Source organism: Mauremys reevesii, linkage group 14, assembly GCF_016161935.1.
Source record: "Mauremys reevesii isolate NIE-2019 linkage group 14, ASM1616193v1, whole genome shotgun sequence".
Classification (NCBI taxonomy): domain Eukaryota; kingdom Metazoa; phylum Chordata; order Testudines; family Geoemydidae; genus Mauremys; species Mauremys reevesii.
The window spans coordinates 2,206,735-2,228,575 of record NC_052636.1 but is presented as its reverse complement, the minus strand read 5'-3'; the positions used below and the strand labels follow the sequence as shown (position 1 = coordinate 2,228,575).

Here is a 21,841-nt window from a genome sequence, read left to right as displayed (position 1 = left end):
AACCTAACCTAACCTAACCTAACCTAACCTAACCTAACCCCTAACCTAGCCTAACCTAACCTAGCTTCTTCTTCTTCTTCTTCATAACCTATTTCACTAACCTAACCTAACCTAACCTAACTTCTTCTTTAACCTAACCTAACCTAACCTAACCTAACCTAACCTAGCCTTTTCTAACTTCTAACCTAACTTACTTCTTCTTTAACTGCTAACCTAGCCTAACCTAACCTTCTTTAACCACAACCTAACCTGGCACAACTAACCTACTTTACTTCTTCTAACTTCAACACAACCTGACACAACTACTTCTTCCTTGCTTCAACTTCTTTAACCACAACTGGCCTAGCCACAACTTCTTCTTAGCACAGCACTTCAGCACAACCACAACTCTTCTAGCACAGCTAACCTAACCTAACTGGCTAACAGCACAACTGGCTCTTTAACTACTTCTTCAACTTCTAACCTATTTAACTGCTTTGCTTCTTTTCTTCAGCTTCTTCTTCTTCTTCTTCTTCTTTCTTAACTTCTTCTTCTTTAACTAACACAACTTCTTCTTCTTCTTCTTTAACCTAACTAGCCTAACCTAGCCTAGCACTAGCTTCAACTTCTTTCTTTCTTACAACCCTAACCCTAACTTGCTGCTTCTTTAGCACAACTTCTTGCTTCTAGCTTACAACTTCTTTCTTCTTCTTCTTCTTTAGCACTTCCTTCTTCATTGCCCCTAGCACAACCTAGCACAGCCTGGCAACTGCCTGGCCTAGCCTATGCTTCTTCTTCTTAGCCTAGCCTAGCACAACCTTCTTCTTCTTTACTTCTTCTTCTTCTTCTTCTTCTAACCCTCTTCTTCTTTCTTTAACCTAGCACCCACAACCTAGCCTAACCTTCTTCTGGCTTCTAGCACAACCTACTTCTTCTTCTTCTTCTTCTTCTTTAACCTGCTTCTTTAACCTAACACAACTTCTTCTTCTTCTTCTAACTTCAACTTCTTCTTCCTAGCACAACAACACACTTTCTTCTTCTTTAACCTAGCACAGCACTTCTTCAAGCACAACCTGGCCTTTAAGCACAACTTCTTCTTCTTTTCTTCTTCTTCTTTGGCCTAGCACAACTACAAGCACAACTTCTTCTTTGCCTGACCTGACACAACCTAACTTGCACAACTTCTTCAGCCTAGCACAACCTAACACAGCTTCTTTTTAGCCTACTTTGCACAACCAGCACTAACCTACTTTCTTCTTTACTTTCTTCTTCTTCTTCTTTCTTCTTCTTCTTCTTCTTCTTCAACTCTCTTCTTAACTATTTCTTCTTCTTTCTAACCTAACCTAACCTAACCTAGCCTTTAACTTCTTTGCTTCTTCTTCTTTAACTCTAAACTTCTTCTTTCTTTAGCCACAACTTCTTTGCCTGGCCTGGCACTTCAACCTGGCCTGGCCTGGCCGCTTCTTCTTCTTTAGCTCTTCTTCTTCTTCTTCTTCTTCTTCTTCTTCTTCTTCTTAACCTAACTTCTTCTAACCTAGCCTAACTACTTCTTCAACCTAACTTCTTCTTCTTCTTCTTCTTCTTTAACCCTAACCCTTCTTCTTTAACCTAACCTAACTTCTTCTTCTTCTTCTTCTTCTTCTTCTTTAACTAACCCCTAACCTAACTTCTTCTTCTTCTTCTTCTTCTTCTTCTTTAACTTCTTCTTCTTCTTCTTCTTCACCTAGCACAACTTCTTCTTCTTCTTCTTCTTCTTCTTCTGCACAACCACAGCACAGCACAACTGACACAACCTGGCACTAGCACAGCACAGCACAACCCACTAACCACAACCTCTTCTTCTTCTTCTTCTTCTTTAACCTAGCCTAGCACAGCTTTAACCTAACACAACCTGGCCCTAACTGGCCTAGCACAACTGCTTCTTCTTCTTCTTCTTCTACTAACTATTCTTCTTTAGCTTCTTCTTCTTCTTCTTCTTCTTCTTCTTCTTCTTCTTCTTTAACTTCTTTTAACCTACTTTCTTCTTCTTCTTCTTCTTCTTTGCTTCCAACCACACACAACCTAACTTCTTCTTCTTCTTCTCTTCTTTACACAACTGCCAACCTAGCCTAACCTAACCTAACTTCTTCCAACCTAACCTACAGCCTAACCTAGCTTCTTCTTCTTCTTCTTCTTCTAACTTCTTCTTCTTCTTCTTCTTCTTCAGCACAGCACAACCTCTAACTTCTTCTTCTTCTTCAACCTAACCCTGCTTCTTCTTCTTCTTCTTCTTCTTCTTCTTTCTTCTTCTTCTTTAACTTCTTCTTCTTTAACTTCTTCTTCTTCTTCTTTAACTTCTTCTTCTTCTTCTTCTTCAACTTCTTCTTTCTTCTTCTTCTTTCTTCTTCTTCTTTAGCCTAGCCTAGCTTAACTTTTCTTCTTCTTCTTCTTCTTCTTCTTCTTCTTCAACCTAGCCTAACTTCTTACAGCACAACTTCTTTCTTCTTTCTAACTTCTTTCTTCTTCTTCTTCTAACTAACCTAACCTAACCTGGCCTAACCACAACTCTTCTTCTTCTTCTTCTTAACCTCTTCTTCTTCTTAGCCTTCTTCTTCTTTACTTCTTCTTCTTCTTTCTTCTTCTTTAACTTCTTCTTCTTCTTTCTTCTTCTTCTTGCCTTCTTAACTTCTTCTTCTTCTTCTTAACACAGCACAACCTGGCCTAACACAACTGCTTCTTCTTCTTCTTTTAACCTGGCCTGGCCTGGCCTAGCCTGGCCTCAGCACAACCTAGCCTGCTTCTTCTTCAACACAGCACAACCTGGCTTCTTCTTTAGCACAAACTTCTTCTTCTTCTTCTTCTTCTTCTTCTTCTTCTTCTTTAACCTAACCTAACCTAACTCTTCTTCTTCTTCTTCTTTCTTCTTCTTCTTTGCTTCTTCTTCTTCTTCTTCTAACTAACTTCTTCTTCTTCTTCTTCTTCTTCTTCTTTAACCTTCTTCTTCTTCTTCTAACACAACTTTAACACTTCCTAACCTTCTTCTTCTTCTTTAACTTCTTCTAACACCTAACCTAACTCTTCTTCTTCTTCTTCTTCTTCTGCACAACTTCTTCTTCTTCCTCTTTAACCTAACTTCTTCTTCTTCTTCTTCTTCTTTACTTCTAACCACAACTTCTTCTTCTTCTTCTTCTTCTTCTTCTTTAACTTCTTCAACTTCTTCTTCTTCTTCTTCTTCTTCTTCTTTGCTAACCTAACTTCTTCTTCTTCTTTCTTCTTCTTCTTCTTCTAGCACAACCTAACCTATCTAGCCACAACCTAACCTAACTTCTTTAACCTAGCTCTTCTTCTTCTTCTTCTTCTTCTTCTTCTTCAACTTCTTCTTCTTTAACCTAACCTTCTTCTTCTTCTTCTTCTTGGCCTAACTTCTTCTTTAACCTAGCACAACTTCTTCTTCTTCTTCACCTAACAACTCTTCTTTCCTAGCACAACCTGGCCTGGCCTGGCTTCTTCTTCTTCTTTAGCCTAGCACAACTTCTTCTAGCCTAGCTTCAAGCACAGCCTAAAGCACAACACAACTGCTTTTAACTTCTTCTTCTTCTTCTTCTTCTTCTTCTTCTTCTTCTTCTTCTTCTTCTTCTTCTTTAACACTTTAGCACAACTTCTTTGCTTCTTTCTTCTTCTTCTTCTTCTTCTTCTTTCTTCTTCTTCTTCTTCTTCTTCTTCTTTAGCCTAGCACAACTAGCACAACCTAACCTCTTTAACACAACTTCTTCTTCTTCTTCTTCAACTGCTTCCTAGCCTTCTTCTTTAGCACAGCACAACACAACTACTTCTTCTTCTTCGCCTAGCCTATTAACCTAGCCTTCTTCTTCTTCTTCTTCTTCTTCTAACCCTAACCTTTAACCTAGCCTAACCTCTAACTTCTTCTTTAACCTAGCTTCTTCTTCTTCTTCTTTAACCTAGCCTAACCTTCTTCAACTTCAACCTAGCCTCTTCTTCTTTAACTTCTTCTTCTTCAACTAACTTCTTCTTCTTCAGCACAAACTAACTTTGCTAACCTGGCTAGCCTAGCCTAGCACAACCTAGCACAACTTCTCTTCTTTCTTCAGCACAGCACAACCCACAACACAACTAGCCTAACCTAGCCTAACACTTCTAACCTAGCCTAACCTAACTTAGCCTTCTTCTTCTTCTTCTTCTTCTTTGCCCTAACCTAACTTCTTAACCTAACTTCTTCTTCTTCTTTAACCTAACTTCTTCAACTTCTTTAACTAACTTCTTCTTCTTCTTCTTCTTCAACCTAGCCTAACCTAACCTAACCACAACCTAACTTCTAACTTCTTCAGCCTAGCCTAGCACAACCTAACCTAACCTAACCTAACTTCTTCTTCAACCTAGCCTAACCTAGCCTAGCCTAACTTCAGCCTAACCTAGCACAACTTCAACCTAGCCTAGCACAACTTTCTTCTTCTTCTTTAACCTATTCTTCTTCTTCTTCTTCTTCTTCTTCTTCTTCTTTTCTTCTTCTTCTTTAACCTTCTTCTTCTTCTTCTTCTTCTTAACCCTACTTCTTCTTCTTCTTCTTCTTAGCACAACCTTCTTTAACAGCACAACTAACTTCTTCTTCTTCTTCTTCTTCTTTAACCTAACTAACCTAGCACAACCTAACCTAACCTAACCTAACTTCTTCTTCTTCTTCTTCTTCTTAACCTACTTCTTCTTCTTCTTAACTTCTTCTTTAACCTTCTTCTTCTTCTTCTTTTCGCCTAACCTGGCACTAACTTCTTCTTCTTCTAACCTAACCTAACCTAACCTAGCACAACCACAACTTCTAACCTAACCTAGCACAACTAGCCCTGCTTCAACCTAGCACTTCTTCTTTAGCACAACACAACTGCCTAGCACAACCTAGCACAACCTAACTTGCTTCTTCTTCTTTCTTCTTTAGCCTAGCACAACAGCACAACCTAACTTCTTCTTCTTCTTCTTCTTCTTCTTCTTCTTCTTCTTTAACTTCTTCTTCTCTTCTTCTTCTTCTTCTTCTTCTTCTTTAACCTAACTTCTTCTTCTTTAACCTAACTTCTTTAACTTCTAACCTAACTTCTAACCTAGCACAACACAACTTCTTCTTCTTCTTTAACCTGGCCTAGCACAGCACAGCACAGCACAACACAACCTAACTTCTTTAGCACAACCTGTAGCACAACATGCTTACTAGCTTCTTCTTCTTCTTAACCTAACCTTCTTCTTCTTCTTTTAACCTAACCTAACTTCTTCTTTCCTAACCTAACCTAGCCTACTTCTTCTTCTTCTTCTTTCTTCTTCTTCTTTAACTTCTTCTTCTTTAACTTCTTCTTCTTAACCTAGCACAACCTAACCTAGCCTAACTTCTTTCTAGCACAGCTTCTTTGCTAGCACAGCACAGCCTAACTTCTTTAACCTAACCTGGCTTTCTAACCTAACTTCTTCTTCTTCTGTCTTCTTCTTCTTGACTTCTAACTTCTAACTTCTTCTTCTTTTGACCTTCTTCTTCTAACCTAGCCTAACTAACCTAACCTAACTTCAACCTAACCTAACCTGGCCTAACTTCTTCTTTACTTCTTCTTTAACCTAACCTAACTAACCTAACCTAACCTAACCTAACCCACAACCTAGCCTAACTAACACAACCACAGCACAACCTGGCACAACTTCAACCCTAACCTAACTTCTTCTTCTTCTTCTTCTTTTCTTCTTCAACCTAACCTAACCTAACCTAACCCTTCTTCTTCTTTTGCCTAACTAACTTTAACTACTTCTTCTTCTAACTTCTTCTTCTAACTAACCTCTTCTTCTTCTTCTTCTTAACTAACCTAACCTAACCTAACCTAACTTCTTCTTCTTCTTCTTCTTCTTCACAACCTGGCCTAACCTTCCTAACTCCTAACTAACCTAACCCTAACCTAACCTAACCCACACCTAACCTAACCTAACTAACCTCCTAACCCAAACAACCTAACCCAAACAGCCTAACCCTAACCCAAACAACCTAACCTAGACAAACAACTAACCCAAACAACCCAAACAAACAACCCTAACCCAAACAACCCTAACCCTAACCCAAACAACCCTAACCCTAACCCAAACAAACAACCCTAACCCAAACAACCCTAACCCTAACCCAAACAAACAACCCTAACCCAAACAAACAACCCTAACCCAAACAACCCAAACAACCCTAACCCTAGACCCAAACAACCCTAACCCAAACAACCCAAACAACCCTAACCCTAGACCCAAACAACCCTAACCCTAGACCCAAACAACCCTAACCCAAACAACCCAAACAACCCTAACCCTAGACCCAAACAACCCTAACCCTAGACCCAAACAACCCTAACCCTAAGGTACATTACCTTCCATTTCAGCACTCCCTACAATTCACTGACAGGCTACCTCCTATTGTGCACTCACTACTCCAAACTTCACTTCACAGCTACTTTGAAACCAAGGAAACACAGGGAGACAGTTTCTCTTGACTACACAATGCTTTATTTATTCAACAAGGCATCCGTTACAGTAAGAGCTTGCAAATATTGGACACTGTACAGGACTGCACACACATTCAGTAATAATGGTTTGTTGTAAGGTGGTTTATTTATGTAACACAAACATTAACATAAGCAACCCTGGCATTTCACTTCCATATACTTCTACACATCCCCATCACATGTCCAAAACCATGCATCTATTGTGAGAGGCAGGAATGGGACTTGACTATACCTCCCCTAGCAACTGGCCAGCATGCTCCCTCTACAGCACCTCCATGTACAAAATGTTAAGTCAAAGACTGTCCGGGACAGTCCCAACCATGGTACAGTGCAGCAAAACAGCCAAAAGGCTGACAAATTTGTTATAACGTCAGCCTTCCGGCCGTTTGACTGCACTGTACCATGGTTTCAAAAGTCACTGCAGTGGGTTAGCGCGCTACAACATGGATGACAAAGGGAGTCATCCAATCACAACCAAAACTATACATTACAAATACAGCACACACAACATTATGAACACAATTCACAAACACTTCAGGATGCCCCAATAGATGATACAACCCTCAACTGTGTCCTCTTGCAACTTTGATGGCTAGAACATTCCAAGTGGCAAACAAACCACTCCTTTCAGAAAACAATTACATGTTGTGCAAGTACTTAAAGGAATATCACCATAAAACTGACCACACAAATGAACCCACCCTCTCCAATTCGAATAACAGAAATGACACTGATGCCATTTCATGATATAATTGCTCAGGTATCTACCAAAACACAGTGACATCAGCCCCACTGCTCTACTACATTCTAGCCATCAAACAGACAACACTTCACATCTTGACCCAAATAATACATTATCAAAGCCCAATTGCCCCAAACGACGCACACTGAAGTCTTCTCCGGTGACGCTGATACTTTCCGACCACAGAGATAGAAATAGATTCCTATGAGAATGAGAAAACAATTCACAAATTCAATGACCTTAGATAAAATGCTAAACATCTCAGTTTCTAAAACAAAAGTACATGTGATGCCCAGTGACGTGCACCCAGTGACAGACATTTCCCATCTCCAACATCAAACAGAATAACAAACGACACATACTTAACTTGCAAAGTTGACATCAAATCCACTTCCATGTTGGGAAATAAGTACTTCATGTCCCCCACAGGCATACTTCTACTTCACTTGTTCTTTGCCCAACTGGACCCCCATCTTCACACAAAACCTACAATGATAAAAACATTTCATGACACTCACAGTACACACTGACTGACACCGTGAAGACCATCTCAAACCATCTGTGATTACACACCCGGCACCTATTTCTGCATCACTCTTTTCCATTCCACCACAAGCAAATGCAACACCAACTGCATAGACTGTGACACCTTCTTTTACAGATTATCGCTACTAGTATCCCAACATGTACATCCACATACATGCATCAGAAAGCAAACAATACAAAACACAGAAAAATATAACCAGATACTCACTCTTTTTCCACCAGATGAGGCCTCACATCTATCCTTCTTTCACAAAATGCACCTCTCAAAGCCTCTTAAGGGTCTGCAAACACAAAATAATAATCCAACAAGGACTCAAAGTCAAACCCACACATGATGCAACAAATCCCACCCTATTTCTTCAACAAACCATCTACAGGAACACAGGAATCACCGGTCATGAGATTCCCTCACCCCTCCCTTGTACTGCAACTCTCAGTCCCATTACATATTTTCCACACTCGCCTCCCCACCGATACCCCTTCCCTGAGGAATATCAACACATCTTCATACCTACATCACACAATATATTCAAGGAAAACTACTCAACATTTTAGGGCTAACACGAAACACTCTCACTAACCACCCACCTAAATCCAACCTTCTTCTAGAGAACAAGCAACAACTTAACCCACATATTGTCTTCTCCATCTGTTGTCACACACACAACTGGTGAGGAACCCATTCATCATAAGCCCACCTTATCTAACACATAGAAGACCACACTCCCATCAACAGGACTGCACTAAAAGCTCTAACTTAACACTTACCTCATGGATGCAAACAGCTCCTCTGTGCCCACTGGGACCATAATTACAAAAACCCATGTAAACCAAACTGGGCACACTTGCTACAGCCCATTCCCTCAGTTCTGGACTCAGGTACCCCTGTGGCACACAAACAATAAACACCAGATTATTGCTAGTGGTCACAACACCACAATCCCTTTGCTAAACTAACCTATTTGACACCCCAAAAGAGCCCTAGCCCAATCCTACCTACAATGAAGCAGCAACCAACTACTTCTATACATTTAAAATCAACATGCAAAATACTCACGGCCCTTTCCCAACACTGACAGGGGCCCATCGGTAACTAGGATGCTCACATCCTCCTCAGAAAACCAACACCCAATAGAGACCAGACAAACAGGATAGTGATGATCAGTGATGCAAACCCAGTGCCATGTAAGAGAGAAGAAGGGAGAATGGAGCATCTCTAGTTACAGACAGGTCACTCTTCCATCAGTCAACTTCCTCCAGGGAAAACTCCTACTCCCATTGAATAAGCTGCCTCATGAACCCATTACAAACAGGCAGGCTTTAGAGGACTCCCATCCCTACAGCCTCAACAGCACACATACTTTTTGACCATCAAACCCTCCAGCAGATACTTAACTTTGACAGCCACTCCCAATCGCCTTTTCCTTTGTACATGGGCCTTCGCTCCCATACATCGACATCTATACAGCAATAGAGTGACAGTCATAGAGACGTAGTCACAATCCTCCACAGACTGACATGACACGGTACCAGATCTGCAAATAGAAACAAAGCTCAACTGCAACCCTACTCACAAAGCACCCAACTACACAGTATGAAAGATGACCTCACCTCCATACTGCTTCCTGAAGAAAAGGAATATCTACTACACATTACACCCCCCCACACACACACAGACAAGCACCCACCCACCCCAGACACTCATCCACATATTACTGGCCCTCCCCACATCCCACCACAACAGGGGCCCGTCACTAACTAAGATACTCACATCCTCCTCAGAAAACCACAACCATGCAAAAGACATATAAAGGATGAAGCAGTGACCTGCCATGCAAACCCAGTGCCATGTGAGAAAAAAAGAACTGAGAACAGAGCATCTCTAGTTACAGATGGGTCACTCTCCCAGCAATCAACCTTCATCCATGGAAAACACACGCTCCCTCCATACAACAAGCTCCCACCCACCCCTTATGTGCCCATTAAGAACAGACACAGTTTAAAGGACTCCCATCCATAAACAAGAAGCCTCAACAGCTCAAATACTTCTGACCATCAAAGCCTTCAGCAAATACTTAACTTTGACAGCCACTCCCACTCTCAATATCTTCTTTTCCTTTCTACAGAGGCCTTCCCTCCCATACATCGACATCTGTACAGCAATGCAGTGACAGTCAAACAGATGTAGTCACAATCCTCCACGGAATGACACAACACAATACCAGATCTGGAAGCATCTGCAAATACAAACAAAGCTTAACTGAAAAACCTACTCACAAAGCACCCAACTACACGATATAAAAGATGACCTCACCTCCATACTGTTTCCTGAAGAAAAGGAATATCTACTACACATTACACTCTACTCAAAGAAGCACCCACCCACCTTAGACACTCTCATCCACATATCGCTGGCCCTCCCCACATCCCACCACGACAGGGGACCGTCGCTAACTAGGATGCTCACCTCCTCCTCGGAAAACCACAACCATGTAGACGATGGAGAAAAGATGGAGTGGTGACCCGTCATGCAAACCCAGTGCCGTGTAAGAAAGAAGAAATGAGAACGGAGCATCTCTAGTTACACATGGGTCACTCTCCCAGCAATCAACCTTTCTCCAGGGAAATTGCACACTCCCTCCATACAGAGAATGCCCTCATGCACCCATGAAGAATGGGCACAGTGTAGAGGCCTCCCATCCCTAAACAAGGATCCCCAACAGCTCAAATATTTCTGACCAAACCATTCAGCAGATACTTAACTTTGCCAGCCACTCCTGCTCTCAAGAAAGTCTTTTCCTTTCTCCAAGGGCCTTCGCTGCCATCCATCAATAGCCATACAGCAATGTCATGACTGTCAAGGAGACGTAGTCACAACCCTCCATGGAATCAGATCCTGTACCAAGTAGTCTTGACACATCTGCAAATAAAAACAAAGTCTGACAGCAAACCTCAGTTATAAACTCGACTCACAAAGCTCCTAACTGCACAATATGACAAATGACCTCACCTCCATCTTGCTTCCTGAAGAGAAGGAATATCTACTACACATTACACTCCACTCAGAGAAGCACTCACCCACCCTAGACACTCTCATCCACATATCGCTGGCCCTCCCCACATCCCACCATGACAGGGGACCGTCGCTAACTAGGATGCTCACATCCTCCTCAGAAAACCACAACCATGTAGAAGATGGAGAAAAGATGACGTGGTGACCCGTCATGCAAACCCAGTGCTATGTAAGAAAGAAGAACTGAGAACGGAGCATCTCTAGTTACAGACAGGTCACTCCTGCAGCAATCGACCTTCCTCCAGGGAAAGTGCACACTCCCTCCATACAGTGAACTCCCTCATGCACCCATTAAGCATGGGCAGACTGTAGAGGACTCCCATCCCTAACCAAGGATCCTCAACAGCTCAAATACTTCTGACCATCAAACCCTTCGGCAGATACTTAATTTTGACAGCCGCTCCTGCTCTCAAGAAAGTATTTTCCTTTCTCCAAGGGCCTTTACTGCCATACATCAATAGCCATACAGCGATGTCATGACTGTCAAGGAGACGTAGTCACGACCCTCCATGGAATCAGATCCTGTACCAAGTAGTCTTGACACATCTGCAAATAAAAACAAAAAGTTTGACAGCAAACCTCAGTTATAAACTCGACTCACAAAGCTCCTAACAGCACAATATGAAAGATGACCTCACCTACATACTGCTTCCTTGAGAAGGAACACCTACTACAAATTGCACCCCACCCCTCAGAGTGCCCCACTGCAAACACCTCTACACACATGCCCCTCCCCCTCTCCCTACACTACAGGGGCCTGTCGCTAACTAGGATGCTCACATCCTCCTCAGAAAACCACACCCATGTAGAGGAGAACACAATGATGAATTGGTGACCTGTCATGCAAACCCACTGCTGTGTAAGAGAGAGGAATTGAGAATGGAGCATCTCTAGTTACAGACAGGTCAAGGTGCCAGCAATCACTCAATCTCCATACAACAAACACCCACCCACCACTCACAGGCCCATTAATGGACAAACTTTAGAGAACTCCCATAAGTAATGAAAGAGCCTCAACATCACAAACACTTCTGACCATAAAACCCTTTGGCATATACTGATGTTTGGAAATTGGACATGAGCTCCCCCTCTCAACATCCCCTTTGCCTCGGTAGACAGGCCTTCACTCCCATATGTTGAAATCACTCACAAACATACAGCACCAGCATGACAGTCAAAAATAAAAATATTCACCACCTTTCATGTCACAAGGCAACTTGGTACCAGATCTGGATACAGCTGCAAATATGAAGAAGGCTTATGGCAAAATACAGAAGGTTAAGACACAAAACTCTTACTAAATATTACAGTTTCCTCAGACCAGTCCCCACCTAACCCAAACAAAACACTGCAATGCTTCTACAACAGTCCAACACCACAGATGTGCTACTGGTACTGGATATGGGTGTTTAACAGATGCTCTATCAGAAACAACCCCCAATGTCTTCCCGCCCAATGAAAATACAAATAATAAATCAAATACACTATGATCAATCTGAAATGAAATAAAAACACATTACAAAGCAATTAGACCAGAAAAACAGTACATTAACCACAAATACATGTCATCGTTACCCTATATCAATACTCACCATGACTAAAGACACCCATAGAAGCATCTAGGCACATCTCTTTGGTCCACCACAAAGCTGAATGACTTCATGTGACAAGACACCAGCTTATATACTGCCTAAGCTCCACCCCTCCATTTCCCAGCATGCCTTAGAAGCCAAAGGCAGCTATAAATACAGACTCAGGTGACACAGAAACTCTTTAGTTCATTTCTAGGTTGACAGCAGGAAGCACTGTTCCTCTTGATGTAGTGATCAACCTTTCTTCTTACAATGAAAATCTATAGAAGATTCAAACTCTATCACCAGGTAACACTATAATTACCATATTTCAGGTTCCTAAAAAGAAAATGCTACCTGCAGAGAGGATGGGACTCCACGGTAGGTGCACTTGGGGATGGCTGAAAGAGGTATCTCAATTCCCCCAAATCGGGCCCCACACCTAAGAGAGCCCCATGCCCTAAAGAAGAACACCTAAGATAGGTACCTTTTTAATTTTTTTACTCACCCTACAGTGGGCCAGGTCTTCGGCATCATTTCAGTGGCAGCTCCTTCACTCGCTATCGGTCTTTGGCGGCATTTCGGTGATGGGTCCTTCAGTGCCACGGAAGACCAGGAGCAAGTGAAGGGCCCGCCTCCAAAGTGCCACCAAACACCCAGACCACCGCCGGGTATTTGAGTCGGGCCCCACACTTCCTAAAGCTGGCCCTGCTTGCCGCCCACAGCATTGCACCACCAGCAGGGCAAGCTGAGGCTGAAGAGGAGGAGGGACAGCAGGGGAGGGGGCCAGAAGCTAGTCTCCCAGGCCAGGAGCTCAGGGGCTGGGCACAAGGGGTCCATGGGCCAGATGTGGCCCACGAGCCGTAGTTTGTCCATATCTATCTTAAGGCAATGCCACCACCCTCAGCAGCATCACAGACATAAGGGTCACATAGCATATTGCAACCCTTACACCTCCACTGCTGCTGCAGCTTGTGCTGCCTGGCACTCGTCGTGCACCTCAAGGCCGATTTCATGCTGTCAAACAGGGGGCTGGAACTTGCCAGAGCCCACAGCCCTCTGGCCACTCATGACTCACCAGAGGCAACATTTCATATTGAGGCAGGGAGGCAATTTTAATAATGATTCCACAGGCTAGTTGAGCATCTGAAAACTCCATGTTTCTTCCACATAATAACTTAGATACAGTACTCCTGCCAGCTAAATCCTTACTCTTTAATTGAAACAAATAAATAAACTGAAAATGTGGCTTTAATTGGGGTTTGTATCTATATAAGTTTACACCAATACAGCAAGACAGTCCCACTCCCAAGCCTCAGGGAGTCAGTTCTGGAGCTTTAACACAAATATCAAAAACACAAGTTTGATATTTTGTACACTAGCTTTAATACAGATATATATAAATTGAATAAATAAATAAACTCTGCTTAAATTCCACTTAACACACACTCTGCATTACTGCCATTATCAAGTCAAAATTAAATAAATAGTCTCTAGCACAGTGAAAAACCATTCACTAAAAAAAAGACATTATTAATGTGTTGTTTTCTCTTTTATTAAGAAAGGAAATTAATTTATCTAAATATTTTTGCATTTATGTTTACCAATCAAAATCACGTACATGAATCACTAACATTTGATTCCGTCATGGCTATTAGTATCATACACGGAACTACATTTATTTTCATACAAGTGTTAAGGTCTTTTGCAGATATCACTAAAAATACAATTTGAAAATAAGCAACCTTCAGTTGCACTGTCTAAAGTTGTGTGTTGAAGCAGAATTTATGTTCTAGCAGGATACTATTATTTGATTGCCTGACTTTTATCACCATATTGTGCTCTAGCATTGTTGTTTTAAATCATGAATGACAATTACGCCGGCCATGGCCAGGTTAGGCATTTTAGAACTCTCTTTTACCTTAACTTTAATTCTTTGAGTAGTAAAATTATGAAATGCACAGACCACAGAAACAAATAAACTAAGAGTACTGTAATCCTTGAAATGCACCGTACACATATAGTCTCTACTATTTTATTCTTTCAACAGAAGTAATAACAATAGTCCAACCATGTATGTGAAAGAGAGAGGCTGTGTGTGTTCGGGGAATGAGTGCGACAGCACACTCTCACTTTAAGCAGAGACCTCACTAATCAGAAGGTTTGTTGAGTCCATCAGCAGCACTCAGCATCTACTACTCATAACCCAGAGGCAATATCACAGATGCCTGTCACCCCCCCACACACCCCTGAACATCAGCCCCTGCCCTCTGCACAGCAGACAAGAGGTTCCCAGGACCAGCTTTGCATGGAGCTGCGCCAAGTGCAGGGGCACTGATACAGAGGGCACCAGGGAGCCATGCCCCATTGCTTCTAATATCACTTTTTACAAGCCATAAGGGCAAGAAACATCCCTGTTTCTCAACAGGACAGGATTCAGGACACACCTCGTGTTCCCATGAGGCATACTATTAATGACACACGTCTTGTTTATGTAGGGTTAGTATTCAGGACACAACTCTTGTTTCCAGAGGGGACACTATTTAGGACACACCCCTTGTTCCCAGGAGTGATATTGATGACAGACATCTTGTTTCTGCAAGGACATTATCAGTGTCACACCTCTCGTTTCCAGGGCCGCCCGGGGGGGGCAAAGGGGGCAATTTGCCCCGGGCCCCGGGCTCCGCAGGGGCCCCCAAGAGAACAGCGGAGGCTCCCGCCTCCGCCCCTCTCCTGGAGCCTCAGCGCATCAAGCACCCTGTCTCCGGCGGAGCCCCTGAGCCCCACCCTGCTCCGAGCCGCGTGGTCAGGGGGCGGGGCTGGGAGCTCTGGGCTGAGCTCAGCTCCCTCCGCTCGGCGTGGAGCTCACAGCCCCGCCCCCTCACCACGCGGCTCTGAGCGGGATGGAGCTCAGGCCCCGCCGGCCACACGCTGCGGCTGTTCCAGTGAGGCGCTGAGACTCCGGGTGAGGAGGGAGCCGGGGGTAAGAGGCTGGGGCCGGGGCGGGGGGAAGCGGGACCCACCGCCGAAGCGCAGCCCGGTCTTCAGCGGCAGGGGGGCCCTTCCATTCCAGGACCCGCCGCCGAAGTGCCCCGAAGACCCGCGGCGGGGACCCCCCCCCGCCACCAATTTACCACCGAAGACCGGGCTGCACTTGGGCGGCGGGTCCCGCTTCGGCGGTAATTCGGCAGCGGGGGGCTCCCACCGCGGGTCTTCGGGGCACTTCGGCGCCGGGTCCCGGAACGGAAGGGCCCCCCGCCGCCGAAGACCCCGGGCCCCCGGAATCCTCTGGGCGGCCCTGCTCGTTTCCAGTGGGGACGGAATTTGTGACACATCTCTTGTTTCTGGAGGGGACACTATTCAGGACACACTCCTTGTTCCCAGGAGGACTACTATTGATGACACCTCTCTTGTTTCTGGGGGAGACAGTATTCAGGAAACACCCCTTGTTTCTAGGGGGACTGCAATTCACGATAAACCCTTTGTTTTTGAGGGGACTAGAATTCAGGACACACCCTTTGTTTCTGGGGGGACTCCAAGTCACGATACACCCTTTGTTTCTGGAGAGGACAGTATTCAGGCTACACCTGTTTCTGAAGAGACAGTATTTAGGATACACCTCTTGTTTCTGGAGGAGACAGTATTCAGGATACACCCTTTGTTTCTGGGGGGACTCCAATTCACGACACATTCTGTTTCTGGGGGACTACAATTCAGGTCACATCCTTTGTTTCTGGAGGGGACATTATTCAGGATACACCTCTTGTTTCTGGGGAGACAGTATTCAGGATTCACCTCTTGTTTCTGGTGGGACTGCAATTCATGACACACCCTTTGTTTCTGGGGGGACTAAAATTCACGATACACACTTTGTTTCAGGAGGGGACATTATTCAGGACACACCCCTTGTTTCTGGGGGGACTCCAATTCACAACACACCCTTTGTTTCTGGAGGGGACATTATTTAGGATACACATCTTGTTTCTGGGGGAGACAGTATTCATGACACACCCTTTGTTTCTGGTGGGACTACAATTCACGACTCACCCTGGGTTTCTGAGGGGGGACAGTATTCAGGATACACTTCTTGTTTCTAGGGGTAGTGCAATTCACGATACACCTTTTGTTTCTGGCGGGGACATTATTCAGGACACACCCCTTGTTTCTGGGGGGACTCCAATTCACAACTCTCCCTTTATTTCTGGGGGGACTGCATTTCACGACTCACCCTTGTTTTCTGGGGGGGACAGTATTCAGGTTACACCTCTTGTTTCTTAGGAGACTGCAGTTCACGACACACCCTTTGTTTCTGGGGAGACAGTATTCACGATACACCTCTTGTTTCTGGGGGAGACAGTATTCAGAATACACCATTTGTTTCTGGTGGATCTACAATTCACAACACACCCTTTGTTTCTGGAGGGGACATTATTCAGGATACACCTCTTGTTTCTGGGGAGACAGTATTCAGGATACACCCCTTGTTTCTGCTGGGACTGCAATTCAGGACACACCCTTTGTTTCTGGGGGGACTCCAATTTACGACTCTCCCTTTGTTTCTGGAGGGACTGCATTTCACAACTCACCCTTGTTTTCTGGGGGGACAGTATTCAGGTTACACCTCTTGTTTCTGAGGAGACTGCAGTTCACGACACACCCTTTGTTTCTGGGGAGACAGTATTCACGATACACCTCTTGTTTCTGGAGGGACTGCAATTCACAACACACCCTTTGTTTCTGGAGAGGACATTATTCACGATACACCTCTTGTTTCTGGGGGAGACAGTATTCAGGATACACCGCTTGTTTCTGGTGGAACTACAATTCACAACACACCCTTTGTTTCTGGTGGGACAGTATTCAGATTACACCTCTTGTTTCTGGGGAGACAATATTCAGGATACACCCCTTGTTTCTGTTGGGACTACAATTCAGGACACACCCTTTGTTTCTGGAGGGACTCCAATTAACGACTCACTTTTTGTTTCTGGGTGGGGGACATTATTCAGGATACACCCTTTGTTTCTGGTGGGACTGCAATTCCCGATACACCCTTTGTTTCTGGAAGGACTCCAATTAACGACTCACCCTTTGTTTCTGGGTGGGGGACATTATTCAGGATACATCCTTTGTTTCTGGTGGATCTACAATTCACAACACACCCTTTGTTTCTGGAGGGGACATTATTCAGGATACACCTCTTGTTTCTGAGGAGATAGTATTCAGGATACACCCTTAGTTTCTGGTGGGACTACAATTCAGGACACACCCCTTGTTTCTGGGGGGACTCAAATTCACGACTCACCCTTTGTTTCTTGGGAGACTGCAATTCACGACTCACCCTTTGTTTCCGCAGGGGACAGTATTCAGGGGTCACCTCTTCTTTCTATTCGTGACACAGCCCTTACATCCAGAGGGCAAGGGAGTCATAGCACATCTCATGTTCCTAGAAATGACACTATTCAGCACACACCCCTTGTTCCCAGGAGGAGTACTATCTATGACACACCTCTTGTTTCTGCAGGGGGACCACAATTCTTGACGCACCCTTTGTTTCTTCAGGGAGCACTATTCAGGGGACACCGCTTGTTTCCAGAGGGGCCAGGATTTGTGACTCACCCCTTGTTTCTGGAGAGCAGAGTACTCATAACACATTGTTAGGCCTGAATGAAAATATAGCAGATAAAACAGTTATGCTAACCTGACTGAAATCAGGCTAGCAAAGGTTTGGGATAATCCCAGAGTGGAAAAGTATTGAAAAGTAGCATTGTTTAACAGAGCCCTGGAAAACGTGAGACAAGCCTGAGATAAACCAGGGATTGCATGGCTGGCATACCATTAGCTGTGCTAAGGACAGTGTTTGAAGAGCTGATAAGGAACTCTAGCATCCCACGGTTCAGATTCTAACTTTTGGTTGAGTTATAGGTTTGTTTAAAAACTCCCCTGTATTTCTAACTTTTGGGTGTTGTTAAGAGATAATTAATAATCTAAAGTTGTAGACATAAAGTCTAGGCATGTGTGTATATTAAAAGTGTCTAGTTTTAAGTTGTTAAACAAAGGGGGGTGGGTTTTGCTCAAGTGAGTGATGTATGACGTAATAAAACTGTCTATATAGACTAATGCTAAGCTGTAAAAAGGGCCTGGTTCTCACTGGAGACGAGCGGCCTTTTGTTGATGCGTGCACTTGTCAATAAAAGGCTTTTGAACGGACCTTGCTCGTGTTGACTGTCTCTCTAGTTGAACAGACAACGAATTTCGCTGTCGGGGTTAAAGTCCCCAACAACATCTCACCTGCCCAGCAGGGACAGTACACAGGCCACACCGCTTCTTCTCAGGAGGAGTACTATTGATCACACGTCCCTGCTTTCTGGAGGGAACGTTCTTCAAGACACACCTCTTGTTTCCAGAGGGGACAGTATTCAGAACTCACCCCTTGTTCCCAGGAGGAGTAATACTGATAAAATACATTTTTCAGGGAGGGGGGGCAACATGGAGGAGACAGTATTTGTGTTACACCTGTCGTTTCTGAAGGAGACATTATTCAGGGGACACCTCTTCTTGCCAAAGTATTCATGCCACACTCCATGTCTCCAGAGGACACTGTACTCATAACACATCTCTGGTTGCCGGAAAGGATGGTATACAGGACACACCTCTTGCTCTCAGGACCACTACTATTAATGAGTCACCCCTTCTGCCTGGAGGGGACACTAATTGAGACACACCTCTCCAGAGGGAACAATATTCAGAACATACCTTTTGCTCCCAATGGGGACAGTATTTGTGACACACCTTGTGTTTCTACAAGAAGTACTATTGATAACACACCCTTTATTTCTGGAGGGGACAGAATTTGAGACACACCTCTCCTTTCCACAGGGGACACTATTCGGGACTCACTTCTTTCGAATTAGGCGTCACCGAATTTACAAAGGACCCTCGGGGATATGACAGGAAGCTCACACTGAGACAGATATATCCTTAAAGACTTTTTATTAAAATCAATGAAATAGTAAGTCAATGGTAAAATACCCAGCGTTACAAAGGTACAATTGCATTACTGCTATTCATAAGATACATATGATAATATAGTATTATATGCAACAAAGCTTTTGTTAACATACTTACACCCTTTCTTGATAACCTGGGGGTAAGAGACACAGGCCCAGCCTTGCAGTTTCAAGTTTTTTAATTTTTGATGCAGAGCTTAGAAAAACTAATGCTAAGAGCTAACTTAAACTTAAAATTAAAACCTAAGTTAGTCAATAAACCCCAATAAACAAAACTAAGAAGAAAAGCTTAGGGAAACCAAGCTTAGCCTAGTTCCCTAGAAACAAAGTTTAAGAACAACAAGTACAGCCTACTAATAAGTAGTAGCCATCGTAGATAGAATAGAGTGAATGACTGTGAATAAGATAGAGTAATTGAAAATGATAGAGCAGAGTGCAGTGAAGTGAAGTGCTCTAGCGAGTAGGGCACCTCATAAGTGCCGGAAATCCTCCCTCCTATGCCCACAGTTTATTCCTCACCCACAAACGTTAGACTACGCTTGCTCCATAGGCTAATAGGTTTGTGTGTATTGATTGATGACACGTATACAGCATACGCACGTAAGTTTCCTTGTGGGTGTCCCTGTTAAGTCTGTGGGTACCACATTGAAACTCCCTCTATGCCATTCTTCATTATCTATTGGTCTAGGTAGAAGGTTAGAGACATAGGCGTGGATACTTATTTACTTCTATATCTTGTTACCTGTTAACACATCTATATCAAGACCATTTACCCAGAAAGTTAACTTTCCTTAGCTTAACATACAGGATATAGCCTTAAAGTAATCTTGGCTGTAACGCAAGAGACCTAAACTATTTGGTTTATTGTAATAGGTTTATAGATTTTTCATAGATATATATTTTAAGTTTAATATAAAATATATCTATGCAAGCAAGCTGGTTAGTCCTATAGGCTACATGACTCAGAATCAGGACAAGAGATTCTCCCATTGCATTCTCCTCTAAGCCATTCAAACCTCCTTCACTCATTAGTTTTATCTCATATTATTTACAAAAGTGCTAGCATCGTCATAATGGAAAAAAAACAAACCAACCAGCCAGCCTCCCCATCCGCAAACAATCTCATCTCAGTAGGAAAAGTCCTACAACAGGCTTGGCCAACAGTTGGAAACTGCAATGTAAACTCCAAATGATCTCACTGTATTTGAGATCCATTCAAATTCCCCATCCAGGTCTGTGACACTTTCATCTCAGGCCCTAAATGACTGTTTTAGGAGCAAAGAAAACAAATTGTGATCCACACACAGAGGGCTGAAAACCCTGAGTCATAGGACACATTCAGTGGTGGAACTGTAGAAAGTGGAGAAGATCAATTCCACATGGCTCTAAAAGAGGAAACACTGCTGGAGTAATTCAGAAGGTGGGAATCCCTCTGACACATCACTGTTTCAGGTGTCACAGAGATTGAAAAAAACAACACTCCCCCCCTCCCCAGTCATAGAGTCACCAGGCAATGCTCTGGAACTACTCCATACAAAGCCAGTCAGGACTCTGGGGGAGCCTCCTCTCTCTGAGCACACAGTCAGGGGAAGAAGTTTACACAGCTTCAACTTTCCTGGGTCTGATCTCGGATCCTGGGAAGCCAGACGGCCCTGCACCGCAGCTCCGCAGTCAGCAGTGACTCTCAGACAGCCGGGAGAACAGAAGTTTTATTATTCGACAGGAAGGCAGCGTAGAACGGAACTCGTTAGCACAGAAATCAATGACTTTCAGCCCAGTCCATCTTGGAGAGTTGTGGGCCAGATGCCCTGGATTCCCACTCTTCCAGTCCCCCCAAGCAGACTGCCAGCTTCCAGCGACCCAAACTCAGACACCCCCATTGCTCCCCCTCCTTGTCTTTGTGTCTCTTCCTGAGCAAAAAGTCACTCGGTTGCATCCCATTCCTGGGTCTCAGGTTACAAAGGCACCGTGTGATGGGTTCAGTCACAGACACCCCCTTGGGACTGTCACCTGATGTACTGAAATGACCTCTGAGCCCATTTTCCCTGCCAGCTTGGGTCTTCCAAAACCCTGCCTTGTGGAGCCAGGCACGCTAGCCTGCTGCAACACAGACCTGGGGTCTGAACCACGCCTCCAAAGCTGCAGGCTTTAAGTGAAAACAGCTCAGTAGCTTACTTGTCTCCAGCACCCAGACACCCAGTTCCCAATGGGATCCAAACCCCCAAATAGATCCATTTCACTCTGTATAAAGCTTATATGGAGTAAATGCATAAATTGCCCATCCTTTGTAACACCGATAGAGAGAGATGCACAGCTGTTTGCTCCCCCAGATATGAATCACTTACTTTGGGTTCATTAACAAATCCTACTTAACATCATTTTTGTTTAAGTGGTTTCAAGTAAGAACAGAC

At 43.8% G+C, this 21,841-nt stretch overlaps 1 long non-coding RNA gene across 1 annotated transcript; it reads right to left on the bottom strand.

Moving 5' to 3' along the window:
• Positions 1-6,908: 6,908 nt before the first annotated feature.
• Positions 6,909-9,360, bottom strand: LOC120381482. The gene is made up of 5 exons (XR_005588081.1): positions 9,173-9,360; positions 8,545-8,661; positions 7,985-8,057; positions 7,593-7,716; positions 6,909-7,432 (listed from the first exon to the last, which is right to left on the bottom strand). It is a non-coding gene; the product is annotated as an uncharacterized LOC120381482 (long non-coding RNA).
• Between the last annotated feature and the right edge of the window lie 12,481 nt (positions 9,361-21,841).